This window comes from Leopardus geoffroyi, chromosome D3 (assembly GCF_018350155.1).
Source record: "Leopardus geoffroyi isolate Oge1 chromosome D3, O.geoffroyi_Oge1_pat1.0, whole genome shotgun sequence".
Classification (NCBI taxonomy): Eukaryota; Metazoa; Chordata; class Mammalia; order Carnivora; family Felidae; genus Leopardus; species Leopardus geoffroyi.
Genome location: NC_059339.1, coordinates 80,370,179 through 80,397,036, shown reverse-complemented (window position 1 = coordinate 80,397,036; position 26,858 = coordinate 80,370,179). Strand labels below are relative to the sequence as shown.

General features: G+C 40.2%; 1 protein-coding gene and 1 non-coding gene across 2 annotated transcripts in view; one reads left to right on the top strand and one right to left on the bottom strand.

Annotated features, from left to right (window-relative positions):
* The window catches only part of PHLPP1 (PH domain and leucine rich repeat protein phosphatase 1), a 214,557-nt gene that overhangs the window by 177,462 nt on the left and 10,237 nt on the right, over positions 1-26,858 (bottom strand).
* Positions 22,795-22,867, top strand: TRNAK-CUU. The gene has a single exon. It is a non-coding gene; the product is annotated as a tRNA-Lys (tRNA).

Below are 26,858 nucleotides of genomic sequence, written 5' to 3'. Positions count from 1 at the left end.
CCTGAACACAGCTACACACATTTCCTGACAGCAACCTGATCAAATTCTTGGTAGCAGTGAAAAGAGGATTCACACCTCCATCAGGGAACAGGACTAGAGGCCAACAAAGTGTGCCAAGAGCCCATGCAGCCTACAGAACACTGCATGGGTTCAATAAATATGGTTATTGTAATTACTATTCTTAAAACAAGCCCTCAGTTATTTTCCTCTAATCAAACTCTTCATACACACCACATTGTAGAAGACTTCTTATATGAATTAGATTCACTTGACTAATATTTGAAAAAGAGCCTATGAAAATGATAAAACATTTCAAATGAAAACATAAATACCTTAAGCAATTACACTTTAAGATAAAACATAAATGTGTACTCATTTATCAATCTTTTGATGTAGAGCCAAGTATAAACTCATGGTTCTTACATAAACCACACTTAACAATGCACTCTCTAAAACATTCAGTTTCTGTTTCTTTAAAGTGGGAGCCATTCATTTGTTCAGCAAATGCTGAGAGCCTACTACAAGCCAAGCACTGTCCTGGAAATCAGTAAGGACTTTGGCTTTTCCTCTGAGACAGAAACCATTGGAGGGTTTTGAGAAGAGTGCCATGTAGCGACTTTCATTTTATCAGGATCGTTCTGGTTGGGAGAGTGCAAGCAGGGAGACAGGGGGCTAGAAAGCTCATCATAAATCCAGGACAGTGACAACCAGACTTCAACTAAGGAGCTCTAACTAAGGAGCGGTGGAGAGAAGTCAAACCCCGGACATATTTTGAAAATGGAGCCACTATAATATTCAACTCAACCGACACGGCAGAATTGCACAGGCAAACCAGAAAACAGCCTCCCAGCCTCAAACACTAGTGAGGAGCAGTCAATGCTGCAAAGTGTAGACAGTGACGTCAATTAAGAGAGCTTCCACCATAAACCAAACCTTGCTTCATCTAAGAATAAATTTGCTAAGCGGTTCCTCCTTAATTCCAAAACAATATCTATATGGGTCAGTTAAATTATAAGACATGCAGTCTCATCCCTAACAATGTCTTTTCTCCTCTTCAGTAAGAGATCAACTCCAAATACACTACTGTGGTCAACAAGCTCAACAAATCCAAAATGGAGCTCACGGACTTCCTAACATCTCACAGTTTCTTTACAGTAATTATACCCATCTAAACATGCTATTGTAAGGATTAAATAAAAGTGCATTTTACTGAAATTTTATTGAAAGCAGCCAGGCCCCTTGTGTTTTCAGCATAAGGAGGAAGTACTATGGCACACCGAACTCTAGCACTTATAGCCTCATCTCTGTGACTGGGGCCCCTGAGGTTGTGCAGTACACAGCCCATACGGCCATGCTCGGCAGTATATTGGGGGAAAAGCCCACAGTTGCATGCTCACCTGACCACAAACCTACCTGTATGAACTTCAAGAGGATTCTTGACCTTTCTGGGCTTCGGGTGTAAGTGGAAGCAGGTAGAATACCTTAACACCAGGCACCGTCTCACAAACTTTCTTCTTTTATAGTCTTCATTTCCATAGGAGCTAGAATCCAGTCTCATTTTTTTTTTTCTCTTAAATCCTCATCATCCTGAAGGTTCTTTTTCTAAGCAGCTCTGAACTTGGTCCCCTTTATCCCCCTTTCCCATTGCCTCATTCTTTCTCAAATGAACTTAAACAGCCAATCTTCCAATTGGCCTCCTTGCTTCTATCCCTCTCATACTGCCCTAAAGTAATCTCTCTTTAAAAAAAAAAAAAAAGTATTTTGAGAGAGAGAGAATGAGCAGGAGAGGGTCAGAGAGAGAGGGAGAGACAGAATCCCAAGCAGCCCCATGCTCAGCACGGAGATGCCTGACAGGGAGCTCAATCTCATGACCGTGGGATCATGACCTGAGCCCAAATCAAGAGTCAGACGCTTAACCCACTGAGCTGCCCAGACGCCCTTGCCCTAAAGTAAGCCTTCTACAATGAATACTGTGTCACTCACCTACAAGGTTCCCTCATGCCTACAAACGCAAGCCCACACGCTACATAACATAGCAGACGGGGTCCTTCACATCCCGCTCCCACTTTGCCGACTCCAACCTGTCTCCTTCCTTCCCCTCCAACACGGTCTTCAACCTCAGCCCAGTCGCATAACACTAACCACTTTTCCCAAACTCTGCACAGTCGTTCAGTGCTTCAGGGCCTTCATAAGCTTCCCCCTCCTCCAAAAATGACATCAGTATCCCTACTCTCTTCATCTGGCAAAATCCCACTATCTGCTTCACACATGAAACATAACTTCATCAGTTGAAGGTCATGTCTTCTATGAAAATGGTGTATCTGCCAAAGGAGATGTTCATTCCTTCTCGGCTGTTCCCACAGCATCTGGCACATATACCTATCAGAGCACAGCTACGATACCAACGTGAGGTTTTGGGCAGAAGGCGTCCAGTCTTTTACATGTTTATATCCTCTCCACAGTGCCTAACAACACCTGGAATAAGCAGAAGGTACATACATGTGGGAGAAAAAATAAAAACAAGTTCCAACTCTGTAGGCGGTTTTAGTTTAACGGAAGTACCTCAAGGACAGATGGTGGCTGCACTTGTGACCACATAACACATGAATTTGTCGAATCACTACGTTGTTCACCTGACACTAATAGAACATCGTGTGTCAACTCGCCTTCAGTAGAAAAAGAGCTGTTAAAAAATGTAAGTTACCTCACACGGCACTATTTTTCCAATTATTATTTTGTATTTGGGGGGGCATTTTTTTAAGGTCTTGGGAATCTCAGTGTTCTCCCTGTAAGAGCCTTTTCCTTCAAAGTTCTTGGTAGACAGGCATATTTTCTGGGATTACATCAGAGTTCTTCATTTTCTCTTTGTAGGCATTTGCTAGATCAGGGCTTCTTAACTTCAACACCGTTGACATTTAGAGACAGATAACTCTTTGTTGTTGGGGGCTGTCCTGTGCATTATAGAATGGTTAGCAGCAACCTTGGCCTCTACTCACTAGATGCCACTAGTTTAAATCTCCTCCCACCCCCAAGTACTGGCAGCCAGTACTTCTCCAGAGGTTGCCAAACATCCTCTGGGGGACACCTATATTCTGCTTGAGAACCACTGTTCTAGACAATTATTCCTGAAGGTGACAAAATCTTCCCACTTTACATTGGAAATTGAATAATTCACTGTGGTAAAAACTGTAACTTCAACGAAATGAAATAAAGAAAAATCTGGAAAAACCCCGGCATTAATATTAAAACATTCCACTCAAAATGGTAGAAACCATGTTCTCTGTCGCTTCTATTTCCTAAGTGCCTGGCTCACGGGTGCTTACTAAGTTGAACTGAGTTATACACATCTTTAAAAGCAACTGAAAAAAATAACAATAAAGACAACTGTCCCATGAAAAAAGTCTTTCAACAGGACCGCTTCAGGTTAAACAGAAAAAAAGTTTTAACTATGTCTTCCCACTTATGTCTTCATTTAATTTCTCTAAATTTAAAACAAAGGATGAGTGAAAAATGAATATAAAAACAAAATCACCACTCCTACTGGAGTGTCTGCTCTGGGCAGTGGGGATACAACAACAGATAAAAGAGAGCTTTGGGCACCCCCCCATCCCCATCATCAGACTGGAAAGCCAACAGAAAGCAGTAGTGGCAGGGTGCCCACTTAGTACCCCCAAAAAATGAGGTTTAAGTCTAAGACTTAGGCACATATCCTAAAACGATCACAGCATGAATAGCTATAAAGGATATGCAAATTAGCAGAGATAAAATTTCTCACGAATTATAACATTTATTAGCAAATACAAATAATGATAAAGAAAAAGGTAATGCAGAAAAGGGTAATTTAAACGTTATGAATTTATCTCAAAAATTATTTTCCTAAGGCATGGAAACAAAAATGCTTGGGAATATACCACATGAAAATACAACCTGGCTCTCTTTCATAAATTATTTCAATACCTATACACTAGTATACTGGAAAATCTCTGCTATAACACTTATTTCAAATTTAACCAGAAACCTGTTTGTTATCAGCTTCCCATAGAGGGAAAAGACAACTTCCTAATTACATACTTAAACGTCATAAAACATTACTACACATCATCATTCCCACCTTACCACAAAAAAACAAAAATGAAAACTCTTGAATTATTTCTATGGAAACTAATGAATGTTCATTCAGTTCTTTGTCTTGATTCCATTCTATTACCTGGTTTCCTACACATCCAGTCAAGGACTCCACATGTCAGGACTTCTTCCTATCATATTAAATAGCTATTTTTCCCATGTGTTCAATTTTTTAAGAGAGAGACAGAGAGAGAGAGCACACATGAGTGGAGAAGAGAGACAGAGGGAGAGAGAATTTCAAGTAGGCTTCATGCTCCATGAGGAGCTTAATTCGGAGCTTAATCCTATGATCCTGGGATCATGACTTGGGCTGAGATCAAGAGTCAGACGCTCAACTGACTGAGCCAGCCACTAAGGCGCCCTGTGTTAACAATTTTTTAAAATGTACTTCACAATACAAAACATAGCACAACATGGAACTACATTCTTCAATTTCCTTTACTTTCTATCCATCCATTCACTCCTGTTTTCTACTGACGATCTGACAGAGATCACGGGTTGTCGAGGGGTTATTTGATTTTGTTTCGTTTTTTAACTGCATGGCCAGCTTCAGTAAGGGTCTATTGAGACAGTGAGAGATCAGAAACTTAAAATAATACCAGATGCTCAAAAGGCCTGAAAGACACACCAGAATAGACTCTAACCTTGACCACCCCATGAGAACTCCATTCCATTTACCAAGGTTTCTAGGCGAACAAGACTCAATAAGATCGAACTTCCTTGGGCTACAGAACCATCATTAATCAAGGTAATATCCTGGCAATTCAAAACTGGTGCACTATTTACCCTCAAGAGTCCACCTACATTCATCGTTCCTCTATTTCTCACCACCACCAGCATCCCAAAACAAACCAAAATTCAGGTCATTTCAGTTGCCTTCCTTGCGTGCATACTTATTTAGAAAATTGGAAACATAAGCAACAATTCAGCATCTATTAGTAAAAGGTCACATTTTAGAAACCAGACCTAAAGTAATACTTATTTTTAAAAATGCTACAGAAGGAGGGAATATAAAGCAGCCCCTGGCCTCTTTATATTCCTGTTCAGATTTTAAGATGTTCACTTGAACTCCTCTCCTGTGTCTCTGTGTCAACTCCCCACTTGAGTGCTAATACAACCTTAAGAACTATTCTTTACCTCCCCCCGCCCCCAAAAAAAGTCCTTTAAAACACATTCAGTTAAAAGAAGTAAATCCTTTGGAACAGACTGCCATCTATTATTCCAATGCCTCCTACCCTCATCTGACCCGAAATGTTTTTTTCTGGGTGTTTTAGTACTATTTGTAAATAGATGCCAGAGGCAGACACAACTTTTCTGTGATTTACCAGGAGTTATCAATCCATTGAGTCACTTGAGAATTTCCTTTATAGCTATCTTCTTGAGTTTGCTTTTTGTTTGGGGTTTTGTTTTGTTTTGTTTTTAAGGAGCAGAGCAGGAAATGGAGGGGGAAAAAAGATCCACACAGTCCTTCGCCTCCCCCCATCTCTCCCCTCCCGCCCCCCTCCCCAGCCTTCATCCACCCTCAAATGAATGTGAGAACTTCCTGCAGTGAGAACACCATGAATAGGACCTGGCATCTAGACAGGAAAGATAGTACAGGACTATGAATGCTCTGAATAAAGCTTCTATGCAGCCACTAAATTAAAGGAATTCAGGAGCGACACAAAGGGCCTGGCTATTTAATGGATTCAGTCTTTTATTTTACAGTATAATTAGGCAGCACACAAATGAAAGCCTTTCCCAAGGAGCTGGACTGCACTAACAAGGCCAGATGACTGTCCCCTACTGCTCCCCCTTTCTCCCCTTGAGTTGATGTTGCTCTTGCTCTTAGACAAACATTTCAGGAGGAAGTTGGCTGGATATAATAATTTAATCCACCCTTTTAAGAAGTCCAAATTGTCTCTTACCTAGAGGTCAAATTCTGAGGTAACTTCAAGCTTTACTACTTTATAGAGTCTCATACAAATACGTTATTATTTTTTTAATGTTTATTTATTTTTGAGACAGATAGAGCACAAGCGGGGGAGAAGCAGAGAGAGAGGGAGACACAGAATCCGAAACAGGCTCCAGGCTCTGAGCTGTCAGCACAGAGCCCAATGCGGGGCTCAAACTCACAAACCGTGAGATCATGACCTGAGCTGAAGTCGGACACTCAACCGACTGAGCCACCCAGGCACCCCAAATACATTATTTTAGAAGCAGTGGTCAGACAAGGAAAGTGGACTACCTCCTTCCTCCCACAAACATACTCCATGCTTCATACTTAGTTTTAAAACAATAATAATAAAAGCAAATGTTTCCAGAACAATCCTGCCTATTAGGCTTATGAAAAACTTGTTACACATCTCGGAGGTGCAGCTGTTCTAAGAATCAACCCAAGATTCACTCTGGATTATCTGCATCTGAGCTGCCATACTCAAAACTCAATCAAAACTCAAGTGGCAGTTAAGATGGTATTTAAAAGAAAAATGCAGCTCTCACCTCTCGCGTTGGGCACCTGAGGAATCGGGGGTACCCAAGAAATAGTATGTAAAGTAGACAGACACACAATCAACTCCACAGATTTGTCTCTTTTCCCCCCTCTACTGTACTTGAATCCTTTCATTTTCTCGTTCTTTATATTCTTCTGCCGGGGCCCTCCACCCAAAATGGGGTGATTTGACACCTAACCTCTAAAAGGAGGGTGGGGGAGAGAGCTTTTTTGAGATGCAGCAAAAAGTAAACGCATTAATGAATTGCAAAAGAGAGAAGAATTCCCAGTAGCTTCTAACAACCTAAGACATTCATCGTCACGACCAATGAAACTATAGAATCCAGTCTTTACACAACAGTGACAAGTGGCATAAGAAGCTGGAAATAAAGGAAAAAGAAGGAGGAGCATAAAGGACAAAACTTCAGTAGTTAGAAGTCTAGAGACAATTTGAATCTCAGCAAAGCTCTTAAAAAACTATAAAAATATTAAGTGCTAGGTTTTCAAGACTGCAAAGGCTTTTTCCTCTATGCAAACGTAGTAGTTTTAGGAATGATCACAAAACAAGTACAGTGCATGCATGTGTATGTAAGGAGGAAAGGGGTAGGGAGACAGGTAGAAAATGGATGAGAGTGGGGAGGGAGAGAAATTATTCTAGATGTGCGTAAGACTATAAAATAAGCTTCATGATGATATGAACTACTTCTGTCTCATTCATTACTACAGTCCCAGTGAACCCACATCTGCACAAGGGGCAATCGACAAATCATTTGCCAAAAGAAAGAAGCTGGAAGGTGGGTATTATGGGCTGAACTGTGTTCCCCCATAACTCACATGTTGACACTTTAAGCCCCCAGTACCTTAGAATGTGACTGTATTTGGAGATAGGACCTTTAAAATGGTGATTGAGTTAAAATGAGGCTTTGGAGCTGGGCCTTAATCCAATCTGACTGGTACCCTCATAAGAGGAAATTTGGGCAAAGGCACACTAGGGTTCCAAGTGCACAGAGGAGGGACCATGTGAGGACACAGCAAGAAGACAGCCATCTGCAAGCCAAGGAGAGGGGTCTCGGGAGAAACCAAACCTGCCGACCCCCTGATCTTGGACTTCTCCAAGAACTGTGAGAAAAAAAACAAGATCACTGTAGGTTAAGGCATGCAGTCTATGGTATTTTGTCATGGCAGCCCTGGGAAGCTAATACAATGGTTAAGACAGAAACTGGGAAAGACGGAAACTGGAAGGAAAGAGCCAAGTTGAAAGGAAGAAGCTAAATAGTTAACCCAAATATTAAGTGTTACCTTGGAATTTCCAGAAACTTATTCTTTCTCCTATATACTTTTCCAAATTGCAACAGATATTTTTTTGACAAGAACTATGTACCATTTTTTACAACGGTAGGGGGGGGGGGGTGGGGTAAGTCTGTCCTTTTTTTTGTAAGCCCCAAACGTTTGGAGTTTGATCATATGAAGTTACAAAAACTTACGTATTTATAGAGAGCACCAGTATGCCTGTGGGTAAATCTAAGCATGTGCTAACTAAATAAAATAATGTCTAATATCAGGAGTAAAAAATAAGAACAAAGATACCAGTCAAAAGTTAACACGAAGAACAAGAGAAAGGTTATCAGAATTAAAGTAGTCTAAAGTCTTTGGGGCTTTTGTTTGTTGCAAAGAAATACTGCTTTGGGCGGGGTGGGAGGGGTGGGGGGGGTGGGGGGGGAGGGCGTCTGGGTGGCTCTGTTAAGTGCCCAACTTTGGTTCAGGTCATGATCTCACAGTTCGTGAGTTCAAGCCCCCTGTCGGGCTCTCTGCTGTCAGCACAGAGCCTGCTTTGTATCCTCTGTCCTCCTCTTTCTCGGCCCCTCCCCCATACTCTCGCTCTCAAAAATAAACAAAAAAAGAAATACTGCTTTGGAATGGTGATTAACTACAGACTTTTCAGGTCACATATTCAAGTTAAATATTTTAAGGTAACTACTAAAATAATGAAACACATATAAAACTTCCAGATAAACAAAAAGTAAAATGAGAACTAAAGAAAACCCTATCAAGGAAAAAGAATATCAAATCTAAATAGGAGAAGGAGCATAAAATTAAAAGCAAATACACGGACTAAAATGTAAATAAACAGACTTAATTTAAGATTCTCAGGTTACATTTTAAGCCTGCTATATGATATTTAGAAGAAGGACAAGAATAGCAATACAGAAAGAATGTTAAGGAAAGCTAGTGTGATCACATTAACATCAAATAAAATGTCCTTTAAGGCAAAAGTCCTTTTTAGAAATAAAAAGTTACGGGGCACCTGGGTGGCGCAGTCGGTTAAGCGTCCAACTTCAGCCAGGTCACGATCTCGCGGTCCGTGAGTTCGAGCCCCGCATCGGGCTCTGGGCTGATGGCTCAGAGCCTGGAGCCTGTTTCCGATTCTGTGTCTCCCTCTCTCTCTGCCCCTCCCCCGTTCATGCTCTGTCTCTCTCTGTCCCAAAAATAAATAAACGTTAAAAAAAAAAAAAAAAAAAAAAAAAGAAATAAAAAGTTACTAGATAATGAGAGAAAGATTAAAATTCTGATTTTAACAGCAATTTATCAACAGTCTCAAAATATATAAAGGAAATATCAGCTGAATTAAAGGAGAAATTTAATGAATTCACAATCACTGAGAAAGATTTTAACGTACCGTCAATAGACTGAATGCTCAAAAACTAGTAAGGTTATGGAAGGTTTGAATGACGTAACTAACAAGCATGATCGAATGAACACAGATTTCAGTGCAGCGCCCAGAAATTAGAATACACCTGCTTCTCAAGCAGACATGGAACAACTGTAAAAAGGCACCAGGCCAGGGCGCCTGGGCAGCTCAGTCGGTTGAGCATCTCTTGATTTCAGGTCAGGTCATGATTTCACAGGTTTGTGAAGGGTTCCTGAGATCGAGCCCCGTGTGAGCCCCTGTCCCGTGTGGGGCTCCAGTGCTGGGCTAGGCATGGAGTTTGCTTAACATTCTCTCTCCCTCTGCAGCTCTCCCTCTGCCCCTCCCCATCTGCCCTTCTTTGGCTATGCAGCTGTCCCACCTGTGCTCACTCACTCACTCTCTCAAAAAAAAAAACAAAAACAAACAAACAAACACAAAAAACACCAGGCCACAAAGCCAACCTCAATAAATCCCAAGATATCAGTATCATACAAGCACTGCCCATGGCATTAATTGTCAGTTATGCCATAAAGTTAACAACGAATAGCTCATGAAATTAAAAAAGAAAAAATCACATTAAAAAATATTTAGAACGGAACTGCATATCAATGGAAACTAAAGCAGTTCATTAAAATTTATGGGATGCCAATAAAGTGGTATTAAGGAAATATTTATGGTCTCCTATAGACCATGTGTGTATCTCCCCACCCATTCATGTATTCAAACCTAATCCCCAGTGTAATGGAATTAAGATATGGGGCCTTTGGAGGTGGTCATATTATGAGGGTGGAGCCCTTGTGAATGGGATTAGTGCCCTAATAAAAGAGACCCAGAGAGCTCCCTCTCCCTTCTGATATATAAGGACACATGAATTCAAGTCTGTTACCGAGAAGAAAGTTCTCACCAGACCCTTGCCATGCTGGCACCCTTCTCTCAGATTTCTAGTTTCCAGAACTGTGAGAAATACACTTCTGTTCTTTAGATGCCCAGTCTATGGTACTTTGTCACAACAGCCCAAACTAAAAAAAAATGGTCCTAGAAAAGGGCTGAAAATTAATTAGCTAAGCATCTGACTTTAGTTAGGAATAAAATGAAACTTCTAAAAAAACCAATTGACAGAATTTAAAATAAGGGCATACATTAATTAAATATGGGGGGAGGGAACAGAAGTTTCAGCAAAACCTAAAGCTGATTCTTTCAAAACACAAATAATAGTTACAAATCCATGGTTAGGCCAACAATAAAGAGAAGGCACATACAAAGGAAACATTGCAAATCTGGCAGAGATTTCAGTAATGCTGGAAATACAGACATTGGAAGATTTCCCACAAAAATATACAGTATCTTCCCAAAACTGAGCCAACAAGAATCAGAAAACCTGAATCTAGCTATAGCCATTAGATAAATTGAAACACCAGTCTAAAAGCTATCAGGTCCAGAGGTTTAAGCAAGTTCCACCAGCATTCAGGGGATAAACTGGTAACTCCTATCTTACACAAACCGTTCCAAAAAAAATTTTTTTTAAGGGATCACTCCCAATTCACCTTTTGAGGCCAGTATAACTTTGAAACCAAAATAGAAAACAAAAACAAAAACAAAAAAAACAAACACTTCAAAAAGAGAAGTTCAAGTTAATTCTACTTGTAAAACATAAATAAAACACTACTTAATAAAATATTAGCTAATAAAATTCAAGGTAACTTCTAAAATTTCAAGAATTCATGGATCATTTAACATTAGAAAAAGCTAAATATAGAATGCATCACATTCCATAGATAAAAGGGGGGAAAAAAGAATATCATAAGATGTCTAGATACAGAAAATAATAAATTTTTCATGATTTAGAAAACAAACTTCTCATAACACTCTTAACCATATAAAGGTTATCAACTAGTAACTTAATCAAATTAAATGGCAAAATGAATTCAATATTCAAATTAAGTTACCACTTTCTTTCAACACCATATTGGAAGTCTTAGCCAGTGTGACAAGAAAAAGAAATTAACACGTATAAGACCTGAAAGAAATAATACCACCACTATTTGTAAGGTAAATGGTTGACCATACAAAATAATTCAAACAATATACAAACTATTAAAACGAACAACAACAAAAAGCTCAGCAAGTTTGCTAGATTTAAGATCAAAACACAAAAACAAATTGCATTGCTATACACCAGCAAATTTTTTTTTTTAATTTGAACCCACCACGCATAATAATATGAAAAGACATACGGGGCGCCTGGGTGGCGCAGTCAGTTAAGCGTCCGACTTCGGCCAGGTCACGATCTCGCGGTCCGTGAGTTCGAGCCCCGCGTCGGGCTCTGGGCTGATGGCTCAGAGCCTGGAGCCTGTTTCCGATTCTGTGTCTCCCTCTCTCTCTGCCCCTCCCCCGCTCATGCTCTGTCTCTCTCTGTCCCAAAAATAAATAAACGTTGAAAAAAAATTTTTTTTAATAAAAAAAAAAAAAGAAAAGACACAATATGTGCAGGAATGAGTATCACAAAACAGGTGTCAGGTTGCTGAGATTGTAAGACATACACAGGTAACAGCATAAAAAAAGAAAAACCACATGTGAATCAAATACAGCAAAATGTTAGATTCAACAAAGCTGAGTGACAGTAATACAGGTATTCCTCATATTTATTACGCCCAACTTGTCTTCAGGCTTAAAGTAGCTCACAACAATTTTATTTTAAACAAAACAGTGCCACAAAGCTAAAATTATTTGGGCAAAATCGAACGAAATTAATTGCTACTTAAAGCACATTGTTCAAGTAGTGTTCATCTTAACAATCTTCAAAGGCTGTTACAGGCAATATGTAGAAGAGAAAATCAAATTGCATAAATAAAACGTAACTATTTAACAGCCGGGGAGTGAATACTAACATCCGGGAAAATCCCAGTTTTTCTTCCAACTATCTTCCTCTACTTATTAACATATAACAATCCATTAAGCATGCATTAGTCTTCCCCTCAGAGGCCCAGAATGGAAGCCAGCAGTCAGCTGTCCAGACTTAACCCCTCTGACCCAGTCTCTCTCTGACCCAGTCTCTCTCTGACCCAGTCTCTCTCTGACCCAGTCTCTCTCTGACCCAGTCTATCTCTGACCCAGTCTATCTCTGACCCAGTCTATCTCTGACCCAGCTCACGTAAAATGAGCACAGTATTTCAGCTTCAAATCTTCAACATAGATCAGATCCTCTAAACTGTAAAGACTCATAATTTCCCTTTTATCTTTATGTAGAAAAGAAACCTTAGCTAACATTTACCAACTTTTGTTAATACAGTAACTAAAAAGGGCAACAGTAACATTAAGAAATTTTCTTTTAACCAGAATTCCTCACAGCTTTGGTCCAGTGATGATCATCACTTCAATGTTGAAGTTGCTTCTAAAAAATGTAAATAAAGCCTTTTGTTAGTACAGAGTGCTAGCATTGCTGTTGTTGCTACTATTGAAATCATCCAAACAAAACCCCCTACTTCCCTGTAATGCTCCACGTGCAGATACCAAATGTTTTCAATAGGAGTTTATCATTTCTCCCACAAATGCCACTGAAGGTCTTTAAAACGGAAACTCCTTACTTTGAACAGGACCATTTGTTCTTTCCAGGTCACAATTAAAAATGTGCAAAATGAGCCAGATTTCTCAGAGACATCTCAGTTTATTGATAGTTTAGGGTCACCCAAACTACCTCCTCTAACGTTATCACTAAGAAATATGAATTTAGACTGTGCTAGAACATGCTACTAGTAACATGTATTTATTTTTTTGTTTTTTGGGTTTTGTTTGTTTTCTACTCATGATAATTAAATATTCTCTTGGGGTCAAAGTGTACAAAACCTGACTTCACCCACACTCTTTTAAAAGGGCTGTCTGTCAATAAGCAAGGAAAAGTTCAGACAGGCTTAACATACCCCCCCCCCAAAAAAAAACCCTCTCAGTTCTAATTGTTTAAGTTTGCATTGTTACAACACAAATAAGATTAAACTCTAAAATATAAAAGCATTATTCTTTTTTTTATCTTTATTTTTTTAAGTTTATTTATTTATTTTGAGAGAGAGAGATGGGAAGGCAGAGAGTGAGCGAGAACAAGAGAGAGAATCCCAAGCAGGGTCCATGATGTCAGTGCAGAACCCAACACAGGGCTCAAACCCACAAACCCTGAGATCATGACCTGAGCTGAAACCAAGAGTCAGAATCTTAACCGACTGAGCCACCCAGGCACCCCTCTTTAGCCCCAAGATCGAGAGTCACATGCTCTACTGACTGAGCCAGCCAAAAGTATTTTTCAACTATTGTTTTTGGTAATATCCAAATGCCAGCTATAAAAACGTTGTCAGTCGATACCAGATACATTTCCTTAAACTACCTTCAACTTCCTAAACTACCTTCACGGACAAACTACAGCTCTGTCCGTGCTGTACTCCTTACCTTCTCCACACTTGCTCCCTGCCCATGTTAAGACTGGACAAAAACCAAAGGAGGAATTAAACTCCCAATTCTTAAGGCAAAATAGGAAAGCCGAACTAGTGTGTTCTCCAAACACAAAGAAATTGAAATCTCTTGCTAAGAAATCTGTCACCGATTTCATGTTATTAATGAGATAAATATCTGCACATCTGTCAAAGTCATTTCTAATATTCTACAGTGTGGGACACTGCACACACCATAATTACAGTCACGCTTGATAATACATGCCCAAGGAAGAAACAGAGGATACTAATAACATCAATGAAATGTGAAACACGGATGTGCATTGCTAGATTCTTTTCCCTTCCTGTGTTTTCTCTATGGGGTACTTTTGGGTTTCTTTCCTCTGTCACGCATTCAATAAGAATTTATTGAGCACCTACTATGTGCCAAGCATTCTGTTAGATTCTAAAACTATCAACAGCAGTTTCCACAGGGGCATGAGAATAGATTCAGACAATGCACTGAACAAGTCTTATGATGGATACACAAAGCACAATGGGAACATCAGCTGGCACTCTGACCATTATCTGAACAAACATCAATTGTTAGACAGTAAAATAGCCCAAACACCAGCTGAACAGTAAAACGTGTAGCAAAAAAATCAGAAGTAAACCACCATGTGTAGAATTTAATACCACACAGATAAAAGCAACGCCTGTTTCTCTAAGTTGGGGTTCACAAACCCACCAATCCACTGGGGCCAGGCAGGAAACCATGAGTGGAGCACGTGGGTTATGGTGGAAAGGACAGCACTCTCTGAAGTGAGCTGCCACCACTCATCTGCTATACCCGTGGACATTGCCATAGACGCCTAGTATGCCCGCATCTCCGGGCTAAAAAAGAAGAAAAGAAGAAGAGGGGAGGGGAGGGGAGGGGGACGAGGAGGACGAGGAGGAGGAGAGGAAGAAGAAATCTTGATATTTATGTGAAACTTTATAGTATTTAGCTGGTGGCAATTAATTTAAAAATATTTCAAACAGCATCCACCAAACAAAACAGCTCTGTGAGCCACATATGGCTCAACAGTCACTAGTTTAGCACCTTTTTTCTAAGTCCTCCAAAAGACCCTACTTCACTCTCTTGATCAAGCAAAACTCAAAAGGAGAAGAAAAAAATCAAAAGTATATACCCAAACTTTAAGTATACTCTTGTTAACGCCACAGAGAGGTAGTCACAAAAATCTAAACTGCGGGAAACTCTAGAGGACAAATAACCTGGTTTTTTTCCATAATTAAATTGCAAGAGGAAGAGAGTGAGAGGGGGAGGCTTAAGGGGGGGAAGAAATTTAAAGAAATGTAAAAAACATAAAAACCAATCACAATGTATTGACCACATTTCAATCATAATTCAAACTAAAAATTTAAGACAGTTGGAAATTTGAGCACTGGGTATTTGTTGAAAGATAGGAATATTAACTTTTTAACAAAATTAGTACCATGGTTGTTTTTAAAACAGAGTGCTTATAGAGATACTTCTAGATGAAATGAGAAGATGCCTAGAATCTGCTTCAAAACAATCGAGGCAGAAGGAAGAGACTCCAGATGAAACAAGTAGGTAATTGCTAATGCTGGGCAAAAAGTACACAAAAGTTCATTACACTATCTTGCCTACTTTTTAAAATGTTTTTGAAATTTCCCTAACAACAAAAACCCTCAATTAAAAACCTGTTTTTACCTGTTTTCTGTTTTACTATCACTTGATCTCATCAAAAGCGGGAAAATAATGCAAAAGATAAAGATGACCAAGAGAAAAAAAAAATGGGAGAAAGTAATAGTTTCACTAACACCTATAAAGAAACTAATGAGCCTGCCCTTAATTGAAAATTTGACTTTGTGCACAAATGACCCCAGGACCTTTCTTCTCATTTATGGATAAAAAGTGTACAAAAAAAAAAAATCCTAAACAGGTAAAATCTCACTGAATGTCTTCCTGAAAGGACATAAATTTCTCAGTGCAGAGTCAGTGTAGCAGGGCAAGGAAGTGGGTGGCCACAGGGAAAGCTAGAAAGAGAAAGAAAGCACATGTAGGGAGGGTACACAGGAAAGCTGACAAACTGGCCGTTCTTGGTGTATCCTGATAGAAGACTTAAATATAGAAAAGACAGAGTCACTTTCATCCTCCCTTTATCCTTCCTACTGATAAGACAAAGGAAAGTTACAAAATGATAGTTATCATTTGACACCTATCCTAGAAAGAGAGCTAAATAACTTTTGAGAACCCAATGGAATGGTTTCCTATTATTCTTAAAATCAATTCCAAAACACTAACTATGGTCTAAAAGGCCTTTGCAGCCAGATATAACCTACAGTGCATATCTACATATTTTGTATTTAAGTGGGAAGAAAAAACTATGATGACCAAAGCACTCAACTTACCAAAAGTTGACCCCAGACCACATGCACCCATGATCCGGCCTATTCTCCAGCCTTGCCTATTGATACTCTCAATCCCACTCACTATACCACACTCACAGCGGTCCTTTCTCAAGGCCCTTAAATATGCTGGGCTCTCCACCTCATGGCCTTCACATACCCTGTTTCCCCATCTGGAACACTCTTCACCGTACCCTATACCCCAAACCCTCAAACCACTATTCATCCTTTAGGTCTCAGCTTAAACCTGAGTGAACCAGGATTCACTGCAAACAACAACAACAAAAACTATATTTTTCCTTAGTGGCAAATACCACAAGGCACATACCAAGGCACATACCTTTCCTTAGTGGCACATACCACAAGGTATGTGTTTGGCAAGTCTCCTCCTTGCTATGAAGTCACAAGAGCAAGGATCATGTCCATCTTGTTAAAGACAGGCATGTAGTGGGCACAACTTTCAAGAATTATTTGCAAGGAGGAAAGGAGGGAGCCTTCTCCCTGTACTGTCTTCCTATGCTCTGTTTTATGATCATCTGTGTCCTTGTGCAATCTGGCTTAAGTTTCTAAAAAGGCAGAGGATCTGTCCAATTCATTTTTCCCCAGCCTTCAACGTACTTCATGCCTCGGGAAGCAAGCACTTTGCAACTGTTTGAATTGACTGAGAGGAGAAAAAAAAAAAGTATCCCATAAAAAGTTTCTATTACAATGATCAGTGGATTTTGAACATAAATATACAACTGCCGACCCCCAAAATAGAAAATTCCCAAGCAAATAAAAAACCAACCAAAAAACCCATAAAAACAACTCTACTGCCATTTCCACCAGGTTCTCCAAATCAAAAGCAATGGTTCTTCTCTCTCCCAATATTACTGCTGTTTGGTAATTCACCATGTTTGATATGAAGAGTTAACAATTATGATTCTCTCTCAAGAGTTTCTATTCTATTCTCGGGACATTTTTATTTTTTTATTAATTTTTTTAATGTTTATGAATTTTTAAAGAGAGACAGAGCATGAGGGCGGGGGGGTGGGCAGAAAGAGGAGGAGACACAGAATCCCAAACAGGCTCCAGGCTCTGAGCTGTCAGCACAGAGCCTGGTGCGGGACTCGAACTCATGAACCACAAAATCATGACCCGAGCCAAAGTCGGACACTTAACCAACTGAGCCACCCAGGCACCCCAATATCTTCATTAAAAAATTATAGAAACCAACTTTGCAACTGGAATATAAAAATAACCAGATGACCTAGAGACTAAAGTAAATATCTGGGAATTATATTCTTAAGAACTGAGCTGTTGGTTAACCACAATTTGAAATCTCAGCATCTAGCTCAAGACTGAACACAAAAAAGCAAGCAAAAATTATGCTTGCTACAATTAACAAGAAGAAAAATGATAGTTTTGATGTGGTTTCTTAACAATATTTATTACTTAACAATAACTGTCCCCTATACAATCTGGTTTATACCTATCCAATCTTATCATTTATCATGTCTTCATGCTCACTTTATGTTCAGATTCAAGCCACAAGTCACTTTGACAATCTAGGAATGGAAAATGTGTCTTCAGAACCAGCTCTCATCTCTGCAAGTATAATCGTATAGGTGATGAGGAAGGAAAAAAAAAAAAAAAAACCTATCTCAGAAGTTTTATTACGCCACAAGTGATTTTATGAGAATGGAAATGGGGACATAACAGAAGATACAATCCCTGCTTTGTCATTTAGTACTTCCGACTTTTCTGAAGGTTTCTGACCATTATATCTATACACTTACCCTCTCTCCCACAACACACACACACGCGTGCACACACACACACACTTACAGATTGGGAGCAGGGGGAACCAAAACTGTGCAAAACAAACAAACCTGCCCGATACAAGCACTATCAAACTTTCAAAGCCAAGTTTGGTGATCATTTCCTGCACCTCTGGCTCACTAACACCCTCCCAACCCAGCCCAGTGCAGTAAGATGCATATTACAAGAAATACCAAGACTTGGCTTTTTCCCCTACCTGCCAATTCATTAAGAACACTGAGGCCCAGCTTCCTGAACTCTCACTTAAATGAATCTTCATTCTTTACCCAGACTCAAAGAAATAGATGGCCCTCTACCACCCACAGCTAACTCTTCCATCGGTGTTCATGATATCACCCCTTTTATTTCCTTCAGGACTTTCCTTTATTTTTCCCTCTCCACTCATGCATCAATCCTTAGCCTTCCCCAGTCTCTTTCCCTTTAGGATAGAAACTATGTTCAAGCCTCTTCCTTTGGAACCACTTCCCTTCTTGCTGCTGAGGCTTAACTTACATCGAGTAAAGCACACAAACCATAATGGTACATTCAACACCAGGAACTAAAACTCAGAAAACTACAAAGAACGTTACCAACAGCAGATGGCTCAAGCCCCTGCCCATCAATATCCCCCTGAAAGGAAACAACTATTTATTATCACTTAGCACCAAAAATTCGTTTTGCCTGTGAACTGACCCTCATATAAATACAGTTATCCAGTAGGTGTCTTTTATATCTGAAGTCTTTGACTCAACATAGTCCACTCCCAGGTTTTAACAGAGGCACTCCTCAGAGTTGTTGCTTCCTCAGCCCTCTCCTCACCCCATCCACTGCTGAGCACTATCGCTCAATCCAAACCCGTCAATGAATGCCTACAACAGATGCTCCCTGAGCTCTCTCCAGACATACCTGAATGTCCTCAGGCACCTTAAGTTTAACACATCCAGATCTAATCAATCCACCAACTCCCCCCTCCTCCAAGCCAATTCCTGCTCCCGTGTTCTGCCTGTTGGGCGATGGGATTACAGTCAAACCAGAAACCTCCAAGTGATCCTGACACACAAACCCTGTCCATCTTATGCACACTATATCCCTGACATGGGATACAGTGACCCACTTCCTGACATGGAAGACAGACTCAAATTAGTTCTGGAATGAATAATAAATCCTGTACTACTCCTTCTCCCCCAAAATATAATCATTCAATAAGCCCCAAGAATTCTACATTCTAAGCAATTCCCATTCCGCAGTTCTTCGTCTGCACTGACCTAGTCCAGATCTTTCTCATCTAGCTCCCAGGGAGCCCCTTGGTTGCCCTACCAGGAATGCCCTATCCCATCCACTCCTATTGCTAGTCTACTCTGCCCAATATCAAAATCCTCTCCACCCACCCAACTGCTGCAGACCAGGTTAGTTTCCTATTTGGTAATCACGCCGTGCAAACCTCAAAAGTGACGTATTCTGTATTGCAATTATTTCTTTCTCCCCTCCTAGGCTGAACTCCTTGAGGCAACACCATTCTTCCTTTGGATCTCCAGCTGGTCACACAGTGTGTTAAAATGTTTAGGAAAGGCCCAGCTAAGGCAGTATCCACATTCCTAGTTGCTCCCTCTCCAATCCAAACTCCAGCTAGCTGCCAGTTAACGACCTAGAATACACACCTGTGTTACCCACACACACCCTTAAAGTGCTCAGTAGCTCCCACTGCTTATCGAGTCAAATCCTTAGCATGTGAGGCCTTTCATCATCTGGCCCCAACCTCCTTTTCAGTCTCACCTCCTACCACTTTAACCTCATCACCAAACACTTCACTACTGGACCTACGCACAGGGTGCCCTTTCATTCATGCTTTAGTTCCTGACACACCCTTGTCATGCAATGCTCATCCCCCATTCACAAAAGGAATCCTTCCCATGGAGCCTTCCAAAGCATTCCACTTCCAGGGAGAGCTGTTTACAGGGTTTGTGTTCCTTTGGCCATATGTAAATGTCTTCATTGAGGTATTTCAAGTGTTATTACAATTGTTAATGTAATTTACATACACACACCCATATAGGAAAGTCTTACATTCAAAAGGCATTCATCCTGAGAGCTTCATAAATTTAATATAAACATTCTTTTTAGACCTGTTCACTTTTGCCCACAGCCACAGCCAGCACTAGCATTTATTTTGATTGAATGTGAAAAAAAAAAAAAGTTATAAGAAAACCAAGTAAAAAAATAATGTTTATATCACCTTCCTGAAAATTACTGCACACACTGTAAGCAGCAGAAACCAAAGAAGTTCCACTGAGCTCGGGGAGCTGGGTGGTGAGCCTGGTGCTTCAATCAGCTAAATGATGGCTTTAGTCACTTTCACATGTACTACCATTTCAAACTCATCCTCTGCAAAATCAGTCCTTATCTGGTAAATATTTGTAAATATTAACAGAAGACACACCTTCGTTCTTTCTCACATCACCAACCCCTAACTCTAGCACGTGGTCCTTCAGCCTTACTGAACTAGTGATATGAACTGTCATGAATTGACACAATTCTCTCATCAAACTGCACACGCGACATCTTTGAGCTTCTTTCCCGAAACAGCCAATTAGCCACTGAGTCTGAGGATAACATCTTCGCATGACTCCTTTTCTCCCTCTGCTGCTCTCAGTATCTCTCTAAACCACACAAGCTCCCAATGATTTCCTTCCTGCAATACTAATCTCTCCCACTCCCAATTCATCCAATGCCAGCACTTTTTTTTTCTTTTTTTAGAGAGGGGAGTGGGGAGGAAAGGGGGGGAAGGGGAGGGAGAGGGAGCAGTGAGAAACAGAGAATCCCAAGCAGAGGCTCCCCGCTCAGCAGAGAGCCCGACACCGGGCTCGAACCCACGACCCTGGGATCACGACCTGAGCTGAAATCAAGAGTCAGACACTCAACCAACCGAGCCACCCAGGTGCCCCCAATGCTAGCACTTCTTCCAAGTCTGAGGTGGGGCCTAAGATTCTGCATTTGTAACACACTCCTGGGAGATGCTGATGATGCTAGTCCATAGGTCACAGCTCAAGGAGCAAAGCTTCACTCAACATGATCCTGGAATAAAGTACCTAGTAGGCAGTCCACAAGCACAGGCCAGATGACCATCAATCAGGAAAGTACAGATTTCCAGGCTAGGTGAGAAACTGGACTAGGTGCCAGGGTCCCTTCCAATGCTCCAATTCTATGCCCTCCCCCCTCAGAGATCCATGCAGTTGTCACCCAGTTTAGACCCGTGAAGCCTGGCAAAGCTATAGGCTAGCAGGGATTTCTTCAATTATCACATTCACTAGATTCTGACTCAGTAACTATTCACAGGCACCTCTGGTTAAGTCTACTCCAATATCACAAATGTTTCTACAAGTATAAAGATACTGTACAAAGGGGTACGCATAGTTGTGCTTATGAGAGTACCTTCAAGACAAATGAACAACACTACTTTCCTTTATCCACCAGCATTATTTGAAGGTTGAGGCGACTGGCGTTAATCTGTCAGTTTCTTAGAACCAGGAAGGCTAGCAATCATTTTTGTTTTGTTGCTCAGTTGTGGGGAAGGGGTGGAGGTGGGAGACCTTACACATATCTCCAAAAGCAGGAAGCAATGACAGGTCCCAATTCTCTATTAGAAGCCACACACCAGGTCAGGGTAGAAAACAAGCATTCTGACTGTACTAACTACAAGACAAACCCTACTTCTGGAAATGGACTTTCACGTGGTGTCTTCAGAATGACATTATCCTCTGAAGTTCCAACATAATGTGTTTACAGAACTTTTGTCACCATGTATTAATAAGACAATACTAGTCAGACTGTGGTTAAAAACACTAAGTCCCTCTTACTGCTTTGGTTACAGAGCAAGGGATTTTGAGCACCTGCTTTATAATCACAAGGACCAGTAACTATTCTCCTTCTGATTACACCGATGGTAACGTAATGGTTCTGTTAATATCCCCCATAAAATCAGCTTGTCAGGTGTTGATATTACTCCAATGAGGTAACTGAAGTCTCTGTAAACCTGTGTCACAGAGGGCAAAAAGGTGCTAATGACAGTGGAAAATACACATTGGCAGGTGATTAACCTCAATGTTGATGAGTATGAATTAGTATTTTCATTTGAATTAGAAACATGACTTATTTTAGACAGGATCTGAATAACTTTTTTTTTTTTTTTTTTTTTTAAACCACGATCTTCGTCATAATTTAAAAACAAAACAGGTGCGCCTGGGTGGCTCTGTCCGCTAAGCGTCCGACTTCAGCTCAGGTCATGATTTTGCGGTCTGTGAGCTGGAACCCCACGTCAGGCTCTGTGCTGACAGCTCAGAGGCTGGAGCCTGCTTCGGATTCTGTGTGTGTCTCTCCCTCTGCCTCCCCTGCTCACGCTCTGTCTCTCTCTGTCCCAAAAATAAATAAACGTTGAAAAAAAAAATAAAAATAAAAAAAATAAATAAAAACAAAACCAAAAAGCAACTGAAGACCTTTTTTCCAGTGATGCCATTCACATTACTACACGAGACAATATTCCACAGAGACATTTCTTTCCCTTCTATTTAAAACAAAATTTATAACGGGCCATTAGTAAAGACTTAACTTGCCATATGCATAGTACAAGCTTTCCAGCCATGGATTCAAGAGCTAATATGTTGCTTTTGCTTACATGAACACTTCATAACTGTGTTTCCTCCTAGTCCACACAAGAAGTCTTCAAAAAAGTTCCTTCACCAGTGGAGACTGAGCACAGTGAAAAATAACATTCTCAGATTATGACCAACTCATCATCGTCCAAATTTTACATTAATGCAGTCTACTATGTGTCACTAAAGTAAAAGACAGTAACTGCCTCCGGGGGCACCTGGCTGGCTCAGTTGGTAGAACATGCGATTCTTAATCTCAAGGTCGTGAGTTCAAGCCTCACGTTAGGTGTGGAACCTAGTTAAATAAATAAATAAATAAATAAATAAATAAATAAATAAATAAATAAATAAATAAATAAATAAATTTTAAAGAATAAAAACTAAAAAGAAAAAACCGACTCCAAAAGATAAACACATTTCCCATAATTCCAAAACCCTCACAGGCCTTAAAAGAAGAACTAAGAGAATGTCTTTAATGTACTGCAGGACCCCTGCACCAGGCTTCAGGGCAACATCAAGTATGTGCACATTTGCATTTCCTTTTCAGAAAAGCAAAATTCATATTTGCTTAACCCAGAATTTATATCCTCACAAACTCTGATACCAAATGGAGCCCAAATAATTCAAGTGGATAAAAAGGCCCAGATGCCTAGATGGAAAGGTACTTAGTAAATCTTAGAGGATAAACTCAGTCTGACTGGACTCTGAACTAGCAATTTATGGCTGCTCCTCAAACAATTCAGGATCCCAGAATTAAGACAACAGCCTAGTCCTTCGGGTCCTTCAAGACTTGGCTCCAGGGCCCTCTGGGGCCTCACACAGTGGAGTCAGGAGCCTTCCTCGTTCACTGCTACGACAGTCATCTGGGAACACTGCCTCCACCAGAACGCTTTTCACCTTTGTGTGGAAATGCTGGTGGGCTTGCTCTTTCCAGAAACATCCTCTCAAGACTGAAAGCATGTCAAGGGATCCTAGAAAATTCCAATCAGCCATCTTTGATTCCAAAGCACCTCTGACCTGGTAGATAATTACTGGATGGGTGGACGGACAGATGGACGGATGAAAAGTGTATGGTCTGCCACTGTCACTGAGCACCAGGGTCCCCCATCTTCCTTAATGGGCCCTAATTAAGTCTAATTAACGTTTGTGGCAATTCACCATTGCTAAAAATAATAGAACCACACTATATTTGTGTAGCATATCACAGTTTACAAAGCACCTCCACATGTATCACCAAATCTGAACCTCACAAAGTTCTCTGAGACGGAGTTATTTTATCACTTTTCTCCTCCTCTTTCTCTAATGAGGCTAGAGGAGGTTAAGGGGCTCATTACAGGTTTCCCATCAAGTAAAGAAGCCCACAGCCAAACCCAGGTGGCTAGTCCCCAGTCAGCACTCCTCCCACCCAAGACTAGGGCTCGGTTCGTAACAGCCGGTACCGCTGTGCCAGGCACTTTCACAGATTTCAGTTGACCTGCTCAACAACCTCATGGGACACGAAGGTATTGCCTCTTTCAACAGAGAAGGAAAGAAGCCAATGGAGCCCTAGGGGCAGCAGCAGATGCAGAACCCAAGTCCAGCCTTAACTATTTCAAAATCCGCGCTTCCTAAACAATGATATGCTCAAGCTGGCCCCAGAAGGTTATCAGGGACAAGTTCTCCACATTCAGCAAAACAAGGTGGGTACTAAGGAGTTGATTCCAGGGTCAGATGCCTGGACTTGAATATTGCCTGTGCTTTACTCACTGTACAAATCCAGACAAGTTACTAAACAGCTCTGTGACTCAGTTCCTCTATCTGTAATACTGAAGTAATAACACGGTCTACCTCGTAGGGTTGTTATGACAATTAAATTAGCTAATATATACAAAGGACTTAAAACACTGCCTAGTATGTAGTAAGGATATAAACGTTTCCTAAATAACAAAATATTATTCAATTTTGTGAACATTATATATAGTAGGATACAATTATGCTGAGGAAGTTTAATTCTTTGCACTTGTTTCTTCAAATTAAAAAAAAATGCCATCTGGTTTGTCATTGTGGAAGAAATGTTACTTGTAAACACCTAAATAAGTTTGGCAATGGCATCATTATTTCATTTAGTATTTTAGGGCAATGGGTCTGGAGATTTTCTCCTTAAATATTCATGGATTCAAGTCCAGAATCCACTCCAGCTAAGACAATTTTGAACTTGGGTAATACAGCTAAAAGCCTACAGAGAAGAATCTCAGCTCTCCAACAAAGAGGGTCTGATAAGGCCACGAAATGCAACGGTAGTACAATTTTTGTCTTGTGGTCCCATGACTAAGAACTGGTCACTAGAGCATGAGAGCCTGCTCAGGTGGTAGATGTTCCAACTTGACTTGTCTAGGGTTGACATTTAGGACCCACTAAAACTATTTCATCTTTCCAGGGACTTCATTTACCTATAGCACTAACGTGCCAGGACTGCCATTAGGACACTGGTCCCGTTACGCCATTTTCAGCTCAGAGTTATTTGACATTATGTCCTTGTCATCTCAATTCATGGCCACCGACAGAAACCCCTTCTCAGTCCAACTCAGGAAAACCTCAAAGCACCACTGGCAGAGCTGTTACTGATTTTGATAAACATGCTAGTCTTCCTCTTTCTATATTCAAAAGATAAATCCTATGTGCTCCACAGTGACCTTCAGAGTAGTCCCCAGAAATTCTTCAGAAGGAAACAAAAAAAAAAAGGAATCTTCAGCATAAATAAGCAGCTGAATGCTCCCTAATGCAATGTGTATATTGCAATATATATAATGTATATTATACAAATACTTACACACACATTTGTAGACACACATATATACATGTGTATCTATACATGTGTCTATACATCAGCATTTTATATTCCAGCTGACCCCACTCCCATCCCAGCTACTTCAGGATGACAAAGTATCCACAGGAAAAGAGAATCCGGACAGATCCATATTCCAGAAGCACATGAGTCCTGGAAGTAATGGTCACAATCTGCTACTGGGAAATTAGGGAGTAAAAAAGAAATGTAGCGGAAATCAGATAAGCATCCTTCTCTTTCTCCCTATTTTCTTCAACAAATTCAAAATAGCTTCTAAACCTAAACTGTCCTATATCATAGATTCTAATCTCAGTTAAAAGACAAACCGAGGAAAAGTGGCATTTAAATCAGTGAAGAAATAACTCAACTATTCAATAAAAAGTATTGACACAATTTCTTCCCTACTTCCTATCTTTCTTAAACAGATTAAAATTTTCAGCAGAGAAAATAGAACTGTAAGATACCACAGGAAAATACAGGAAATTTCATTTTTTAATCCTAGGATAGGGAGTCTTTTTAAGCATGACACAGAACCCTGAATATCTAGAGGAAAAGACTGACATAAAAGTGTAATGGATAAAGAAAATATTAGTGACTTACAAAATAAAGCTAGTTTCCCTAAATATACCCCCCAAAACCAATCTATAGACCAGTAGGAAAAAGGCAAATATCAAACAAAAAGTGAGCAAAGGGATATAAATAAGCCATTCACAACATAAATAAGTTACAATTAAGATGTGAAAAAAATGATCCACATAATTAAGAATGGCAAATTTTTTCAAATCAAGATTTTTTTCTCCCAAGTGTATTTACCCCACCCACCTACCCCTCCCTCCCGTCGGTAAATATGACTACCACCTCCCATGAACATCCTGCCTCAACATTCAATGCAGAACGCATGTGTGGGGCATGTATAAGAGAATGAGTGTCCTTCAATTACAGTAGAATTTACTTCCTCCCATAAGGAGAGATCGTTGTTACATAAAACTGAATGTCAGCTGCCCCTGGCCATACCACCTCTCCAAGAGACCATCAAGAGAAATTTCTCCTCTGTTTCAGCATCTGGAGTACATATTCTACATGTCAGATGCAATGTATTTTTACTCTTTTGTACTTCTGCACTTTAAAAAGTTCCCTTCCTCATATTAAAAACGAACAGTCATCTTTGAGGAATTAATTGACTCAGTAGATTAACTTCCCTATAAGGAAAGCTAAAACTTTTGCTTAAGGTAAATGCTTAAATTAAAATAGAGCCTAATATAGAAGGAAATCTTTCTCATACCCCTAAAAATATTCACAAACTGTCTTTTTGCTAACAGGAGCAGGAATTTCTTTCTCTGTTCTTCTCCCTCTCCCCCTCTTTTAGGGAGAGAAAGGAGATATTCAAAACAGGAGATTTCGTGATAAAGACTTCCAAAACCAACAAACGACAAAAGCCCAAAGATTACTGAGGTCA